This window comes from Pleurodeles waltl, chromosome 7 (assembly GCF_031143425.1).
Source record: "Pleurodeles waltl isolate 20211129_DDA chromosome 7, aPleWal1.hap1.20221129, whole genome shotgun sequence".
NCBI classification, from domain to species: domain Eukaryota; kingdom Metazoa; phylum Chordata; class Amphibia; order Caudata; family Salamandridae; genus Pleurodeles; species Pleurodeles waltl.
The window spans coordinates 1,163,990,246-1,164,008,714 of record NC_090446.1 but is presented as its reverse complement, the minus strand read 5'-3'; positions in this window follow the sequence as shown (position 1 = coordinate 1,164,008,714).

The window sequence follows — 18,469 nt, the reverse complement described above, 5'->3', positions numbered from 1 at the left end:
TCTCCATTTTTAAGGAATATAAACAACAAAGGGTTTATTGTCCCAAAGTGAGTACCAATACCAATGTTGAGTATTTCTGTAGCAAATTATATTTTAAATTAACAATTTAGATTTCCTTCATATGAAATTTGTGGGGAAGTTCCCTAATCTTCTGCAGTCAACAAAGGACTACAAAATTCAGCTCGACTTGAGCCTAAATGCACTACCAGCCATGACTGAGAAAAGCTGCTTAACATATTTTATAGAAATATATTTTTAATCTTCCATAAGATTGACATTTTTGATGTGTGTTACAACTTACAGCCTTAAGGCACTCTTTACACTTGTTGGCAGCAATCAGATATTGACTTATTTTTCTATTTTCACAAGGTCTAGTGACCTTCCTAGTAATTAAATACCCTTTGTGACCCTAGGATGCATTACTAACTTTGACTAAAGATAAATGAAAACACTTTAAAAAAAAATCAATTTGGATGGGATCAACATCCTTAATACATATATTTGCTCTAAGTAATTGTTGTTGTATTGTTGATATGTTAGCGTTAGGCGTGATCTCTTTTGCTTAGAATTGTTGTATATCCCCAATTAAAAATTCATAGGAGCTTGGTGAAGAGTTCTGAAAATAATTGTTTAAGTCACTGTGTGGCCTAGCTCTTGAAACAATACAGTATAACATCTTGGCTATATTTGTATTCTGTATCTGAGAAAAAATATGTGTTTAATTTTTAATGATGTAAATAAAGTTAGTGGTCCATTTTAGCATCATGGGTAAAATTAACCATGTAATCCATAGAGTAATACATTTATGGAGTATTGTGAAAATGACCCTTCAGAAACTGTACAGTTTATTAGATTTATGGTTATAATTGCACAAGTTTCTAGCCTTGATTTTTTTGATGATTGTAGCAATTATATTCTATTTTAGTTTCTGTATTTGATAGGGTGGGTACATACTAATACATCCATATTATGTGTAAAGTTTCATCAATTTTATATTTTGTTTGGCTTTTCTTTTTTTTGTTATTATATTTTTTTCCCCCGGCAAGGATCACACACGTCACATTTCATTTACAAATCATAATTTACAGGCAAGGAAAATAATACATTCATCATAATTAATCCGATACAGAACAGCTCTATTTTGTATGCTAATCTCTTCAACCCATTTAGTCAATGGTGCCCAGGTTTGTTCTCCCCAGCGCCTGTCTCTTCTTATAGCCTTTAAGTCCATATAACCTCAGCTCAGCTCAATACAGTGAAAAGCTAATAATCTTGACCTCCAAGTTTCAGATGTCGAGGTTGTTTTTAATCCTGTCCGAGGTTATACATAATCGAAATATTGCAATAGCCATATACAGAAAGTATCTTTTTAATAATACAACCCGTCTTTTCCAACGGGTCCATCAACCCTAATAATACCAGAATAGGTGTAAGATTAACCCTTCCTCCAATTATATCATTGAGAAACAGTTGTACTTCACGAAGCAACAATTTCAGCCTGGGGCATGTATAAAACATATGCATAATCTCAGCTTCTGGCCCCCAACACCGATTACATTTCCCATCAACCTCCTCATTTGCTCATTTTTGCTGGTGTATAGTACAAATTAAATGGTGTCTTGTAATACTGCGTTTTCAGACTAGCTGAGAGAAATGTTTTTTTCTGCTAACTCCAAGGATTCCACCAACCACACCCCCTCTTTACCCACTCAAGTACCCCATCTGTCATTCTGTATCACAAGATCATCCTGTTCAGCATCTACTAATGAAAATATATAATTATCTTCTCCCTACGGCAGCTAGCCTCTATTAATGATATCTTATCCATTGAAGAAATATCGTGTTTATGGCAATGGAGAAAGTCTTGAATTTGTAAAAATTTCAAGAAGTGATTCCAGGGTAAGCCATGTTGTGTCTGTAGCTCCAGAAAAGACTTACACACAGAATTTGCATATAAATCCCCAATCCTCACTATCCCTTGATGTCGAAAAATATCTAAAATAGGATCCCTAAAAATAGAAAAATGGAGTGCTGAGGAGCACAGTGGAGTATACAAAGTGATCCTGCCCATCCCAGTCCATCGTTTTAACTGCACCCAACCTTATATACAGCTCGTAGAGTTTTAATTCTCACCCTTTTAAAATAGCTGGGTTCCATATATTTCAACAACCAGAATTTTGGCTCAGAGCCCAAAACTATGTCATACAAGGGGGGTTACTCTACTTGCATACCCTCATTTCTACCACCAGTTATCAATACATCCATATGTTGAAGGCAGCAAGCATAGTAATATAGCGTGAAATTGGGAACTGCCGAGCTACCTCGACATTTTGGAAGAGTCATATTTCATAGCTCTTCTGGGCTTGCCAGAACCCCACAAAAAATTGCTGCCAATTGTCTCTAGTTTGCATAACCAGCTTTTTGCAATCTCTAAAGGAATCAATCGAAACAAATACAATACCTTTGGTAAAACATTCATTTGTAAAACATTGCATTGACCCATGAGTGATAAATATAAATAATGCATTCTATCCAGATGTCTCTTCACTTTACTCAGCAGGGGGACCATATTAAGTTCCACCAACTGGTTTACTGCAGCTGTAATTCTAATCCCCATATATACTGAATCTGTCACCACCCGCTTGTCTCTAATAAAAGTCTGAGTTGAGCATATAACCTATGTCTTATCCTCATTCAGTTTATACCCAGGATATGGTCCAAAGTTTCTAGCCAACTCTTCTATTTCCTTGATAGTTCTCTCAGGGTCAGTTGTAGTCACTGCTACGTCGTCAGCATAAGCAAAAACCTTATCTTTTTCCTCATGTTAAACCACTGGCATGATGTTGCTGCTAACCCTCCAATTTAATTAGAAATGGATCTATATATAATGAGAACAACAATGGAGAGCACGGACACCCCTGTCTAGTGCCTCTAGTAGCAGCTATTAAGCTTGACTCTAACCCTCTCAAACATATCTGAGCTTTAGGAGCTTTAAATATGGCCCTGATAGCTGTTAGATAGCCTACCCCAAACCCCTTCCACTTCAGGGTCTCCCATAAAAATTTCCAAGAGACGTGATCAAATGCCTTCTCGGGATCTAATAGCACCAGGCCAAGTGGTGTCTGGTGAATCTCTGCAAACTCAAATAAAGAGATTATCATTCTGATGTGATCGACCGTCCTCCTGCCAGGTATAAAACCATGCTGCCTCTTGCAAACTAGTAAAGGGATACATCTTGCTAGCCTAGTTGCTAAGATCTTAGCATATATCTTCCCATCTGTGTTTAACAAGGATATTGGTCTGTGCTATCTGGGAGAATGAGGTGGTTTATCTTTTTTTAAAACACTATACTACTGGCACTTTCCCAAGATAATGGGATCTGTCCTAGTTGAGCCTTGCAAAAAGTTTTAAGCATGTCCCTCTGTAGTTATTTATAGAACGTTTTATAGACCTCAAGTGGTAGGGCATCTGGGCCTGAGGCCTTTCCTGATGCTAAAGAGGTTAGTGCTTCAAATACTTCTTCCAATTGAGTCAGCACATCCAACATAATTTGATTCTCTAGAGAGAACCTAGTTGGTCTGAATCCTCCCAAAAAATCTATGACCTCTCTCTATATCCCAACAGAATATTCTGTATCTTCCCTATATAGTTTTTGATAAAAATCTCTAAAAACTTCTAAGATCTCCTCCGGCTTATCACATTTCCACCCCTGTGCATCCATAATAACCTATATGCCCAGGTTTATAATGTCTTGCCTTATTCGCCTCGCAAGAACTTTGCCAGTTGTCTCTCCATATTCGTAACTTTCTGCCTTATAGCTCTGATAGCTGCCAGCGGCCGCTTTATACAGTTATAAGTTTGTTTCAGCCTTTAGGATGGATAGCTGAATCTGTGCTGTGCTAATATCCTCCATTTTAATTATACTTAGCATTAATTTTCTTTCTGCCTGCATAAGTTCTAAGTGAAGGCTCCTAACCTCTCCCTTACCTTCAGCTAATGTTGGTTATAGCTCAGGGTCTCCCCTCTCCTCCCAGATTTTAATGCGTCCCACACCATTCCTGTTGTCGCTGTATCTCTGTTATCCTCCAAAAATTGTTTGATCCAAACCTTCTATATTCTACAGAGTCGACTAACAGCTTCTTCTCAAATGACCAAGAGCGGCATGACTTCACAAATCCATTTATCGGCACAGTTAAGACTAGTGGATTATGATCTGATAGAAGCTTGGGCAGGAGATCTATCCTTTTATCCTTAATTAAGTTAGCTGTAATAAAAAAATAGTCCAGCCATACTAGTTTAGAGTGCGGAGAGGAATAATATGTGTCGCCAGGATCTGAGGCCTTAAGTCCCTCCCAAACATCTACTAGCCCATGATCCCTAATTAGTCTCCTCATGGCCCTCCAAACCTTGGGCTTTACGACCCTGATAACACTCCTGATTGCACAGGCTTTTTCCAACATTCCAAGTGAATATTCAAATCTCCACATATTACCAAAGGTAGAGGCCATAATATCAATTCAGAGTTTAGAGTATCTAATACTTCGGCCTCATCAAGGTTCAAGCCATAAATGGTGCAAAGAGTAAACTTGGTCGTGCCCATCATACACTCTAAAATGCCTCAACGACCACCTTTATCCACCAGTGAGCGGCCAACATTACAGCAGGAATTTCTTGCCAATATCGCCACTCCGCGTGTTGTCACCGTCTGTTGCGTGCAGACTAGGGGTATTAACCCTAGTTCTTTTAGAAGCCCCCGCTTCCCCCAAGAGATACGAGTCTCTTGTATACAAAAAAGATCTGCTTGAACTAATTTTAGCCCGAGTGCCACTTTTCTCCTCTTTTGGGGGTTGTTGAGCCCGCATATGTTCATGGAACATATTCTTAAACTATGAGCCATTATTTCATTTTTAGGCATCTGCACTCCATTGACATCACAGTATCTTCTCTACATAAATTTCCCCTGCTGACAATCTGCCCTTGCCATATGCTAAATTTTCCATTGCCCACCCTCCTCAAACTCCCCTGCTGTTTTGCATGTTTTTGCCGGTCATCCTTCCACTTACTCTGCCTGCCCCCCTTGCCTTCCTCAGCCCCCCCACCATCCCTGATCCATAACCCCCCTACTCTAAAACCTACTCCTTCCCCAGCTCCTCCATCTCCCATACCCACTCCCTCGCCCACCCCACCAACCCTCTACCCCATTGGTTAACTTCCCCCACCACCTCATGGAGAGCAAAGGACTACAAAGTCCCCATCCATGATGGATTTGTGCACCCCTGCCTTACCCAGACCTAACCCAAATCAGTACCTGGTATCTCAAAAAACCATAGCTATATTTAAAAAAAACAGCCGTTCCCCTTATCCTGCGAGAGAGAAGAACGAGGCAGGGTACCACCTTACATTTGATTATATGAATATACATTTACCCCAAAAAGCCCTGTAAAAAAAAAATGAAAAAAAGAGATAGACACACCCCGCCAGACACCCTCAAAGCCCCTCCCAAAAATCTTTCGCTTTTACTTCGGGTTTAAAGTAGTGAGTCTTGCCAATAACGATCACCTTCAATTTGGCAGGATTCATCAGAGAAACTTAAGCCCCTTTATTATGCATGGGCAGAATTAGTTGACGAAGTCTCCATCTCTTTTCCATAGTTGTGTGACAAAAATCAGGTCTAACAAAAAGATTCCATCCCCTGGCGGGGCGTTTGCCATCTGGGCGAGCAAGATCATATACAGCCTGTCTTGCCTGAAAGTTAAGGAGAGAGATCAACATTGCCCGAGGCTTAGTGTCGCTTGCACCCAATTTGGCTTTAATGTTGAAAGGAAAGCGGTTTGCCCTCTGAACCTTCTTAAACAGGCTCACAGTAAACCCTTGTGGATCAGTGCCCTCTACCCCTTCCGGAACACACAGAACTCAAGTTATTTTGCCTCAGCCTGTCTTCTAAATCCGTCAATTTCTATTGGATATCTTTGAGTTGTGCTTTCATCCAGTCCCCAATCGCTCCCTGCAATGCAGCATCATCTTCCAACTTGGAAATTTGGATCTTCGCCTCCCCCATACGTGTTGCAAACTCGGAACATGTTTTCGCCACCCTGCGGATTGATATCTGCATTTTACGGCAGGCTAGCTGGTTTCTACGACTTTCCTCCTTTGACTCTTCTCAGTGCTCCATAATGTTTTGATAAATAGTTTCCAAGGAGATTACACCTGACTGTTTTTTGATACTAGGATGCATGCCAGTACCATCTTCGAGCGGGGTATTAGTATAGTCCCACTGGAGATCTTTAGTTGACAAAGATGTATGCGGGTGAGTAGCTGGACCTGAGTGTGCGTTTCTCTTCTTCTGCTTCTTCCTAACAGTGGCGACCTTGTCACACTCCAATTCCTCCTGTTCTGAACCGGGAGAGGACAGCTTAGAGCCCTGTTCTGAGCAGATTTTCCCTGTCTCTGAGTCTGATTCCACATTGCTTGTCCAGCTGGTCTGGTCTGATAGAGAAAATAATTCATCACCCTGATACTTGTCTCGGACTGCCTTAGACGTAGATATCCTCCATCAGCATGCTTTAAGCTGCTTAACGTTTCCTGACCCATAATATGACCCCCTTCACTGTTTCATTCAAGGGGCTGCTGCAAAGACTCACTGTGAAGTACCAGTGCTTCACCTTTACAGCACAAGACATTTAGGTGGTCATTACGTGACCGCCAGGGGTAATATGGCGTCTGTACCGCCAACAGGCTGGCGGTACAGAGGCCCTTATTACGACCGCGACGGTAGCGCCGCGGTGGAATCCGCCGGGGCTGGCGGTTTACCACAGTTTTAGCCCCGGCGGTGATAATCCGCCAGGGCAGCGCTGCCCTGGGGATTATGACCCCCCTACCGCCAGCCTGTTTCTGGCGGTTTGCACCGCCAGGAAGAGGCTGGCGGTAATGGGTGTCCTGGGGCCCCCTAACAGGGCCCCGGCCAGCTTTTCACTGTCTGCATAGCAGACAGTGAAAAGCGCAACGGGTGCAACTGCTCCCGTCGCACGGCCGCAACACCGCCGGCTCCATTAGGAGCCGGCTCCTATGATGCGGCCTCATTCCCGCCGGCCCAGCTGGAATGTCATAATGGGGGCCGCGTGAGTGCAGCCCGCCAAGGTCGTAATGACCCCCTTAATGTGCCTGTTGGATAGTCTAAGAATGAGGGGGTGGAGCAGTCACTCACTATCAGTTAAGTCCTACTCTGCACATTGCTGCCACTGCCCTCACATCCTTTCTCTACCCGGGGTTCAGACAATTCAGGGTCAACCATTGGTCCCCCATGTTGCTCTATATTAGGTGGGTTCACTGCCACATCCCCCACTCCAGACTCCATTTGGGGTTTCCTCTTTAGAAATTTATTGAGCAGTGCAGGATTTAGCTTACCATTTACTGGAGACTTCTCCCTCACCTTCTTGGGGGCTCCCCACTTGGCTTCCCGCTGCAATTTAAGTTTGTCTGATGCGCCAGAGCTCCGTACAACACCCAGCTTTGCCTGCTTCCCCTTTAATGCGGGAAGCGCCGTCTTTGTTCCCTTAGGCGGCATCCATCCGACGCTCAGCCCCGAGCGACCAGTGCTACACTGTAACAGCTGCGCTGACTGCCTGATGGAACAATGTAGCTGAATGAGGCTGCTGCACAGCGGTTGACGTCTCCGGCCTCCACCGCCACAGATACTGAGTCCAAGCACAACGAGCATTCCTCAGGTAAGAAATATGGGTGAGAACTCAGTCCAGCAACTCAATCGCGGGGTTTACGGATCCACAGTTGCATGTCTGGGATCCGGCAAGGGGAGCAGCGAACAGCCATCTCAGGCAGCAGCCATCTTGCCATCAGCCCCTATATTTTGTTTGTCAATGTTCACAGTGAAGAATTCCCTTTCTAGCCTTTGTATATCATTGGTTAGATTACACTCATTTTGGTGGTTTTAGATAAATTAACTTTAGTGTGAATTGGTCGATTTCTATGTAATTATTATTCTATGGTATTTCATCATACACAATATATTTCACACTTACAAATTTACTCCGTTCACTCCATGTTTTGATGTGGTTGGTGAGCTTGAAATAGTCCAGCCCTGCACACCACATACAAACATTTGATCTACAAAGGAAGCCTAATTGGTCACAGTCATTGGGAAAGCCCCCTTCCTTCCTCCAATCCGACAGGAGACAATCTATATTGTCTTCTATGCCTCCACAAAGTTTCACTCTAACGACCCTATATTTAGAGTGGTGTGGCCTCCTGTATCTTTGTAGCCAATCATCATCCAAACCCAGTGGTGAACTGCCTCGCACACTATTTTGCTTCAATTTTTTGCTCAGTTTTATTGTTCTCATGTTCCTTTTTCCTGGTGATGCTTCTTATGTGAAGCTCTCAAGACAATGCCTTCATATATATTTATATAGTAAAAGCAGCATCAGTCAACCTGTGATGCACGAGTATTGTTCATTATGGACCCAGGTGGGAGGGTAGGAAAGCCTCATCTGATACCTTGAGCTGGACTACCAAGTGGGAAATATCTTTGGCCTGTGAGCAAGAGGATCAACAACTCGCTTATATTTACATAGCTGCTGCAGCAGGGGAATCACTCGTACAGATTGCAGCACCCAACTAACTGGTGGCTGACTCTGCTCCCATCATGCCGGCCACTCGTTTCACCACTCTGTTTTATAATGTCCTATTTTCTCATTAGGCCAATTGTCCCAAAGGTCCATGCAAAAACTAATCGGAATTCCAGTTCATCAGATGGTATCTCCTGGATACAAATAAGGAAGAATATCGAACAAAATTCAAATTACAAGCTGGTTAGAGTTATCAATTCCTTTCAGTTTTATATTTTTAACTGGTAAACAGATGTTTTTTTTCTGTTGGGCATGCATCTGGCACCATACAGTGCTTGAAATGTATTGACAGAAGTGTGGGTAATCAGAATCACAGAGTAGCTAACTTCTATTCAGAACTGCGTTACTTTCTCATTGAAAGAATTGCACGCCTACTGAAAAGTGCTGGTTCTTTCCTGCCCAAATACAGTAAATTCAGGTATCCAGAGCCTGACAGCACATGCCCATTTAAAGCACTGGTGCATGATCTATAAATATAAAGGCCTCATCTGGTCAACTAGAAATTTCCACGAGCAACGCAACAAATGGCCTTATCAGCAGTGAGAAATCTTTTTCAGTTTTATGTGCAGAAAACACAGAAATGTATAAATTGTGGAGGGCTCTGCTCCAGTGGGGGATTCCTTTCGGCTGTGAATGGGATTATGGCAGTTGCCGCACTCACTTTACTGGCATAGACACCACGTCAAAAACACGTGGCAGATTAATAAGTATAAATATTTGTTGTAAACTGAAAAGGCTGGATATTTTCCTGTGGTGGACAAAGGCCTTTCGTTGGGCTGAGGCGACCTTTGCAACCGGAGCTGGTGAGTGACGCGGGTGCCTGGCAGACATGGGTGGCACCGCTCTCTGCTGTTTGACTTGGCAGCTTCGAACTCCGCTGACGCAGGCCAAACCACCAGCCTTCTGAGCAGAAAATGCGGCACGTGCCCTGAGGATGGAAGGATTAACGCCTTTTTATCAGAGATAGTACATTTTCTCTTAAATTAATAAGTGCCCTTGTTGACTGGTGGATCCCGCACATTGACTGAGGACAGAGTTTCCGCACACTGCCAAGAGGCATATACTGCCGTGATGTCGAAGCTTTACTTCTACCGTGAGAGCAGCAACTCTGACTCATGGTCATCGTCCTCCGCCCCTCCCCCTCTCGTGGTAATGGATTGGCCATTTTATTACAACCCTGTTGTTCTGCCTCTCCCAGGAGCTATTAAAAATGTGATTATTCCAACACAGTGGCAGTAGAAACGAAACGAAGGTGTCAGTGTGTCCTTTTTCCTCTTAACTTCCTCTTCATTATGGAAAAATGCTGTGACACCTCTCAATCTGGATTCCGGAGGAACCACAGCACCGAGACTGCCCTCATCGCCGCAACTGATGACATCAGGACCTTGCTCAACAAAGGCGAAACTGCGGCCCTCATCCTCCTAGACCTCTCGGCTGCCTTCGACACCGTGTGTCACCACACCCTCCGCACACGCCTCCACGACACAGGGATCCGCCACAAAGCCCTGGACTGGATCACATCCTTCCTCTCCGGCAGAACCCAGAGTCCACCTCCCTCCCTTCTTCTCTGAAGCAACCAAGACCATCTGCGGCATTCCCCAAGGATCCTCGCTCAGCCCAAACCTTTTTAACATCTACATGGCACCGCTCGCCAACATCATCCGATCCCACAACCTCAACATCATCTCCTATGTCGACGACAACCAGCTGATCCTCTCACTCACCAAGGACCCTGCCACCACCAAAACCAACCTCCACGACGGAATAAAGGCTATCACCAACTGGATGGAGGGGAGCCGCCTAAAATTGAACTCAGACAAGACGGAGATCCTCATCCTCCGCTCCAATCACTCCACATGGGATGACTCCTGGTGGCCAGCCGCCCTTGGCACCGCACCAACGCCAACAAACCACGCACGCAACTTAGGTTTAATCCTAGACTCAGCACTCACCATGGCCCAGCAAGTCAACACCGTCTCATCTTCCTGCTTTAGCACCCTCCTCATGCCCCGCAAGATCTTCAGATGGATCCCCACCGAAACAAGAAGGACGATCACCCACGCCCTCATCAGCAGCAGACTGGATTAAGGCAACGCACTCTATGTGGGAACCACGACGAAGCTCCAGAAAAAACTGCAGCGTATACAGAACTCCTCATCCTCGACATCCCACACTGCAACCACATCTCAGCCCACCTGAGAGACCTACACTGGCTCCCCGTCAACAGGAGGATGACCTTTAAACTCCTCATCCACGCTAACAAAGCACTCCACAACGTTGGCCCTGCCTACCTCAATGAGCGACTCACCTTCCACACCCCCAACCATCAACTCCGCTCCACCAACCTCGCTCTCGCCACCGTACCTCGCATCCACTGAACTACAGCCAGCAGCAGATCCTTCTCCTATCTTGCCGCCATGACCTGGAACTCCCTCCCCATCCACCTACGGCAGACTCAGGACCTGCTGACCTTCAGGAAACGCCTCAAGACATGGCTGTTCGAGTAGTAGCACTTCCCCGCCTTCCTCTCAGCGCCTTGAGACCCTAGCTGGTGAATAGTGCACTTTACCAATGATTGATTGATTGATTGATTGATTGATTGATGAATGTGATGGTGACTTTGGAACTAAACTGGATTTTGGATGTAATAGTGATTATGATTCTCACTGTAGTGATAAATGTGGAGGTGGTGATCAAAGTGGTGGTGGTAGTGGTGATCTGTTGAGCAGTTGAGCAGGCAATGATTTTCTAGTGTCCTGGGCTTTCGAATGTGCTGGTGAATTTTGATCCAATGGTGATTTTAGTTCATAGTGATTTTTAGATGCTGTAGTGATTTTAGATTTGATGGTGATTGTGGATGTGCTTATGATTGTTTGTTATGTTATGTTGCAAGTATTTGTATAGAGCAATATCGTTCTTGAGGGTACCCTGCCGATGTGCAGCTGTATAAAGCTAGCTTTGGGAAACGGAGGAGGATTACTGTGAGAGCCACGTCTTCACCTTCCTGTGGTATTCAAGATGAGAGGAGGGGTATGTAATGGGAGATAAGAGAAGACTCAACCTCTGGTTCTGCTTCTGTGGGTGCATGAGACAAGTAAGAGTCCCCCTAAGTGGAGGTGTCTAGAACATTGATGGAGGTGAATGCTGCTGTTCAGCTAGGCTTTGCCTGTGCTGTGTAATACTTTGCATGTTTTCGTGTGGAGTGTCAACTGTACATGCTTGTGTATCAGGAGCCAGTGGTGCTCCTTTGGGTGTTGTGTTATGAGACTGGGGTGGAAAGTTGAGGACGAGCCTGGATCATGCTTTTCTGGCAGGGCTGCAGTCTGTTTGTGAGATGATTTGTAATGCCTGTGTAGAAAGAGTTCCCATAATTCAGCCTGCTGTTGATGAGGGCTTTGGTGATGGTCTTTCTGGAGTTGTTCAGTAGCCAATATTACATCTTTCTCAGTATCTTCAAGGTGCAGCAGCAGGGTGTGGTGTTGATGGTGAGCTGATAGGACATACCCAGCTTGTTATTGATGATGATCCCAAGGTTTCTTTTCTTGTGGGCTGGGTGTGGGACCAAATTCTGTAGGCCACCAGAAGATGTCCCACAGTGAGGAATCCTTCAAGAAAATTACCACTTCTGTCTTTGTGGTCTTCGGCTTGAGATGGTTGGATTTCATGCAAGTAGCCACTTCGGTTATGCAGGTGTGAATTTGTTTATTGTGCTGGGGGATTTGTCTGAGCAGGATAGTATAAGTTGTGTGTTGTCGGTGTAGGAGAGAAAGTTGATGTTGTGGGTGCGAATGGCAAACATATGTCCACCACATTTTGGCAATGGCATGCTTTATTTTTCCTTCTTTTATTCTTTTCATTTACCTTGCATATACATGTTGAGTTTGTGTGTGTGGTTTATTGTGGATGGTTAACTGGATGATTGCAAAAATGGGTGAATGGATGGATGCTTGATTACATAATTCATTTATCATGACTTATTGAGTGTCTAAACTTACCAGTGACTGAAAAGGCATTTTCAATAATAAGTCAGACCTTTGGCATTTCAAATGCTATTATGCCTCCATAATTATACTTGGTATCACTGCTATATGAGGGTCTATAAGTATTGTTATTTCCAAACCTTAATACATTCATGTATTCATCTATTCCTGTAAAATGCCTTACATTTTGATTTCTCTTGTATGTCTTTAAAGCTCTCAGTAGTCCCTTGGTGCTGAGTCAGGCGTATCGAAAACCTAAATAAACAAATATTGCAAATACTATATGAAAGACTCCAAACTAGACACCTTGTGGTGCTTAAATGACTGAGGTTAATGCAAACTATCTCATTAGTGCTCATTTTATAGCCTTCAAAAAGACAAAGGCATGCAAGTTACACACACAAAACCTCTGCAAGAGTGTTCAATCCTACTCAACCATACTTTTTTAATGAAGGAAATTCAACTTTACAACTGTTAATCTCAAGTTTCTTTTCACACATGTATAAATGTGTGTATTTTAGAGAAAGGAAACCATGAAACATGTTTAGAATTCTGAAGCAGATTGAATACCAAACACCAGTGAATTTTACACCACCATGTGCACCAAACAAATACAAAATGTATGGTGACAGACCTGAGAAAAAGCAGTTGAGTTTGTGCAAATATATTTTTCAAAGTACATGCTAATACCAGTGTAAATGGGTACCTAGACGGTGGCTGGCCACGACAAGATGGTGGGCGCAAAGTAAGGCAGTTCCGGCCCAGTCCCACTATCCATCACCATGGGGACCATCTCTGGATGTCGGGCTGCAAAAAACAAATGGAGAGTGGGCTGCCTGGAGACCTTAGGAATACTTTTTGTAGCCCAGGAGACCCACAGAGGACTGTGGTGGGCTGCCACGATTCCTTGTGGCTTGGAGACCTGAGTGGGAGGGCCCGATGGAGGCCTCAGCTTGCGGTCAGTGGGCTTGAGCAGTGTTTATTGCCACGGTGGGCCCTGTTTGCGGCCCTTGTGAGGTTCCTCTCCTGCCGTGGCACTGCAGTCCAGGTGACCATTTCTATCTGAGATGGAGTGCTGCAGCCAACTTGCCTTAGAGGCAGGGCCCCTGATTGGGCTGTGTGGGGGCACGGCCCCGGACTGGCGCATGGAGAGTGCCACTTGTGCCTGCCCCCTGCCCAGTGTGCGTGGCAAACCTTGATGCAGGAGGCCTCTTTGATTGAGGTAGAGTGGCCCAGTTATCGATATTACTTTTGCCAGGGGCGGCAGCAGTGAGTACTATTGCAATAGACTAATACAGATCAGTGCAGCGCAGGAGAGGAGAGTGATCATGCACACTTTTCCCTCCTCCGCTCTGATGGCAGGTAAGTGGATGGACGGAGGCCCCTCAAGTGCAGAGAAGTTTAATTGTTACCCCCCTCCACTTGACTTCCTCACAAAATACTTGCCCTGCCCTATGGACCTGAGCCTTACTGGCAGTGCTGCTGCAAGAGTAACAAAGTTGAGAATGAGTGGTGGGAGAACATGTCAATAAGTTAAAGGGGGAGACCTAATCACTAGCTCTAACATTCGCTCTGCAAGCCTCTTCACCGATATACTTGGAGGGAGGGGCTGAACTGCGCATGGCCTTCCCTTGGAAGTAGGTCTTCATCTAGCATGGAGAGGTGAGGTGGATCCAGTGACAAAACTTCACCACCTCTGACAACACTGTGGGAACCTGATAAGATTGGCAGTGACCCCCACCTGGATGGTGTCCTCAAGGACTGCACGTGCCCCTCTCCCCAACTACCGTCTTGGCAGTTGTGAGAGGTGAGGCGGGTCCCCCATGTTGAGGAGTGCTGCCATGCAACGCCTAGCAGAAGTCACGAGGAATTGATTGGGCACTGAGATCAGTGACAGACCATCCCATGAAATTTACCAAGTAATACCCATAAGGAGCCCATACAAAGGCTTCTCCAAGACTGCCATTGCAGCCTGTGTGAAATAGTGCATGCACTTTTTCACAGCCATTTACACTGTACCAGGTTACTTATAAGTCACCTATATGTTTCTTTCTGTTTGCAGGTCATACATTACACACACGTGTGACACTGTGTTGTTTCTGTACCCTCACTCCTCTGAAGAACCATGCCTAGCTTACATGTACTAACTTGGAATATGTGGGGAATGGGGACAGCTCATAGATGACACTTAGTCCAACAATATATACAACGGTGTAACATCCATATCGCATTTCTCCAGGAGACGTACATGGTGAGGGGAAAGGATGTCCGACTACAAAAAAAGATGGTGTGCGCAGTGTTACTGCACTACATTCTCAGGTTTTGGTCGAGGGGCATTCATTTGGATACCCTCTGATGTCCCTTTCAAATGTGCTGCTACAGAAATAGACCCTGGTGAAGAGCATGCGTTTATTGAGGGGCATCTTGACAGTCGCCCGCTCTTGCTGGGCAGCATCTAGGCACCAAATGTAGCCCAACAAGCCTTTTTGGCCCTTTTATCCATTATTCTCATGAAGTGGGAACAGATCCCATGGCTCAATGGTGGCGACTTTAATAGCATACTGGACCCAGTTCTTGACCTCTCCCACCCGCAGCCAACCTTCCCATCATGGCAACTGGGGCAGGCCTCACTCAATGGCCCTCTGATTGGTCGCTACTGGTCAGTTGGGGCACATTATACCCAGAAGTAAAAGATGGCGCCTATTACTCCCTGCCCAATGACCTATATGTCAGACTGGACCATATACTCTTCCACCCAACTATACATGCAGAGGTAAAGACTGAGGAATACTTTTGAGATGCTCAACTAGTTGCTCAACTGCGATGTTTTGATTTCCGAGCCTACCAGGCAAAAATGCAAGCAAGGAAGACAAATCTGATCGACTTCTGGCCTAGCTGCTCCGTAGTGCGAACCCTGTTGCGCCAATTAGACTGATACGACGGTCCCAGACTTGCACTGTCACTAGTCAATTGGACATCCACGTCACATTCACCTCGTACTATAAAGAACTCTATGAACTGCCCACTGTTGACTGCACTGATAACATATGGGCCTTCCTGGAGAATCTAGAAATGCCCGTGGTGGATCAGTTGGCTCGCGAAGAACTGAAAGTGCCCCAAACAGATCAGGAACTTCGGGCATCCATGAGAGGATCAGCTACAGGAAAAACAGCTGGGCTAAATGGGCTCCCAATCAAATTTGATGAGGCATATGAAGACTTTCTAGTGCCTAAACTGTTAGAGATATATCAGGTAGCATTGGAGGAAGGGAGTTTACCACCGACACTTTGTGAATCCCTTATACTCTTGCTGCCAAATCCTGAAAAGTACCCACTCAAGGTGACATTCTACTGTCCCCTGTCCATGTTTGGCACAAACTTCAAAATCCTGGCCACCTCCTGGAACATCTGCCTTACCTGGTCCATACCGATCAAAATGGTTTCATTTCCAACTGTTTCACAACCCTAAAAATTCATAGACTTCACAGAGTACTGGAACAGGTCCCATCCTAATGGTCATATGCTGCTTGTTTGGTGCTCGATTGAGAGTGCGCATTTGATACAGTAGACTGGCCCTTTATGTTTAATGTGTTCTTAAGGTTTGCCATCCCGGTGCGATTGCTGCGTCTTATCCAATTGCTTTACACAGCCCCTGTGGCCTGAGCTAAGATTGGCCAACTCATCTCAGATCCAATAGAGATAAGCCAGGGGACACGTCAGGGATGCCCACTGTTGCCGTTCTTAGTGGAGCCATTAGCCTAACGCTTGCGACATGACGAGGAAGATTGGGGTATTCGGTTAGGAGATAAACTCCATGCAACCTCCCTTTATGCACACGATGTCCTCATCTACATCCGAGAAAACAGATGACTTGGAAAATTGAGGCGGCCTTGACTGAATTCCCCACATGGTGAAATGGGAACCCTGCACATTTCGCTGTCTTGGCATCTGGATATATCATACCTCTAAGGAACTGATTGATGTAATCTCACCCGAGCCATAGCCTCCCTGCAACCACAACTGACATTCTGGAGCACAATCCCACTAATGGTGCAGGGATGAGTTTCCCTGACCAAAATGGCAATGCTTCCCTGGCTCCTTCATAATTTCCATAATTTACTGCTCCACATACCGTCCTCCACCTTCCGCACACTTCATGGTATGATGGTGATCTTTATTTGGAACAGAGGGAAGCTTCAACTGCTGGTTGATAGGGGAGGACTAAGGACTCCTAATTTTAAGCATTATTATTTGGCAGCACAACTGCAATCACCATCTCTCTGGTTGGCGGGATGACACTTGCACAAAATGGGTCTTCCCACGCCTGATCAAGCTGGCTGACTAATTCATGAGATATTACTGCCATCAGGGAATCTACCTCCCCACCCTAACAAACTTCTGACCAGTGCATATGCCATCTATACTAGAAGTTTCCAACTTCCCCCATACAGATATCGTACTCTTCTATGAAATATATCCAGTTCCTTACGCCCTCTCAGAGAATCCTTGAGAGGAAAGGGATAGAGCTCAGGGAAGCAGATGGAGTAGATACTAAAGGTGCATTATTTCAAAATGCTGCACTAGTGTCTTTTGAACAACTCAGCATGGATTATAATCTGCCCCAGGGCCACTTCCTAGATCATAGGACTTTGCTGACGAAATTACAGCGTAAGTAGCAAATTACGGATACAGAACCTGACATGCATCCTCTGGTACATGCAATACATATAATAGGAAATGTGCGCCACTTAATCATGTGGTTCACACGTGCGATTGCTCAGACACCACAAGAAAGGCTCCATTCCCTAAGATAACATTGGGAACATAATGTTGACCGAGTCCTAGCGCAGAAAATATGTGATAGGGTCCTTCTTCACCTGCCCAGAGTGTCCCGTAATGCGAAATCCCAGTACATCAAACATAATATATTACACAGGGCATGTTTAACACCTGCGCAGTTGCACTGAATGTATGGCAGTGCAGCGACCTGTGCTAGATGTGGCTCCCAGAATGCTGATATGGCACACATGTTCTGGACTTGTCCAGAAGCGCAATCACAGTGGCAGGCATTTACAAACACCCTGACAACTATTACGGGTAGGGAGAATCTACGTGCCATGGAAACTGGCCTCCTGGGTTTGTTCAGGCGGACTAAGGTGGGCAATGCTGTCAACAGATTTATAGACTTGGCCCTACTTATAACCAGGAGGGCTATTGCCATGAATTGGAAAGATGGCCATCTCCCTAGCTTATCTCACTGGTTTGCAGCTACCTTGAAGTGGGGCAAAGCAGAATCTGTGTCTCTTAGTAGAGAGGAGGCATGTGGCCCGAGCAGAATTCCCATTGCACTAGAGTGGGATACGCTCCTGCATGTGATGGAGGTGCTCTCTGAAGAATATCGAGATGCCATGTTGGACGTGTGATTCGTGACTAACCATCATCTTGCATGATTTACCGGAGACATGTAAGGAGAGCTCTTTCTCTATTCCCTGTTACAGTATATGCTGCCATTGCCCTTGGGTGCCTAGGCTAACACATTTCATTGGTCACTCCCAGGCTTCTATGAGGAGTGAGATTACGTACACCCAAACAGGCACACACGGCTTAGTCTTGACAGACAGCTTGGGCATTCACAACTGGTACAAAAACACTACAGCCTATATGTGAAGATCTTGTCTGATTGTACATGTAGTGATCTGCCAAATTACGCGCTTAAACTACTGTTTGTCATTACTGTAAAAACTGTATCAATGTCTCCTGTCCAGGCAAAAATATCCTGTGTAGAATATATAGACCCGTGGGACTGAATGCACTGATGTTGACAGTATTATAATGATATTCTGATGAC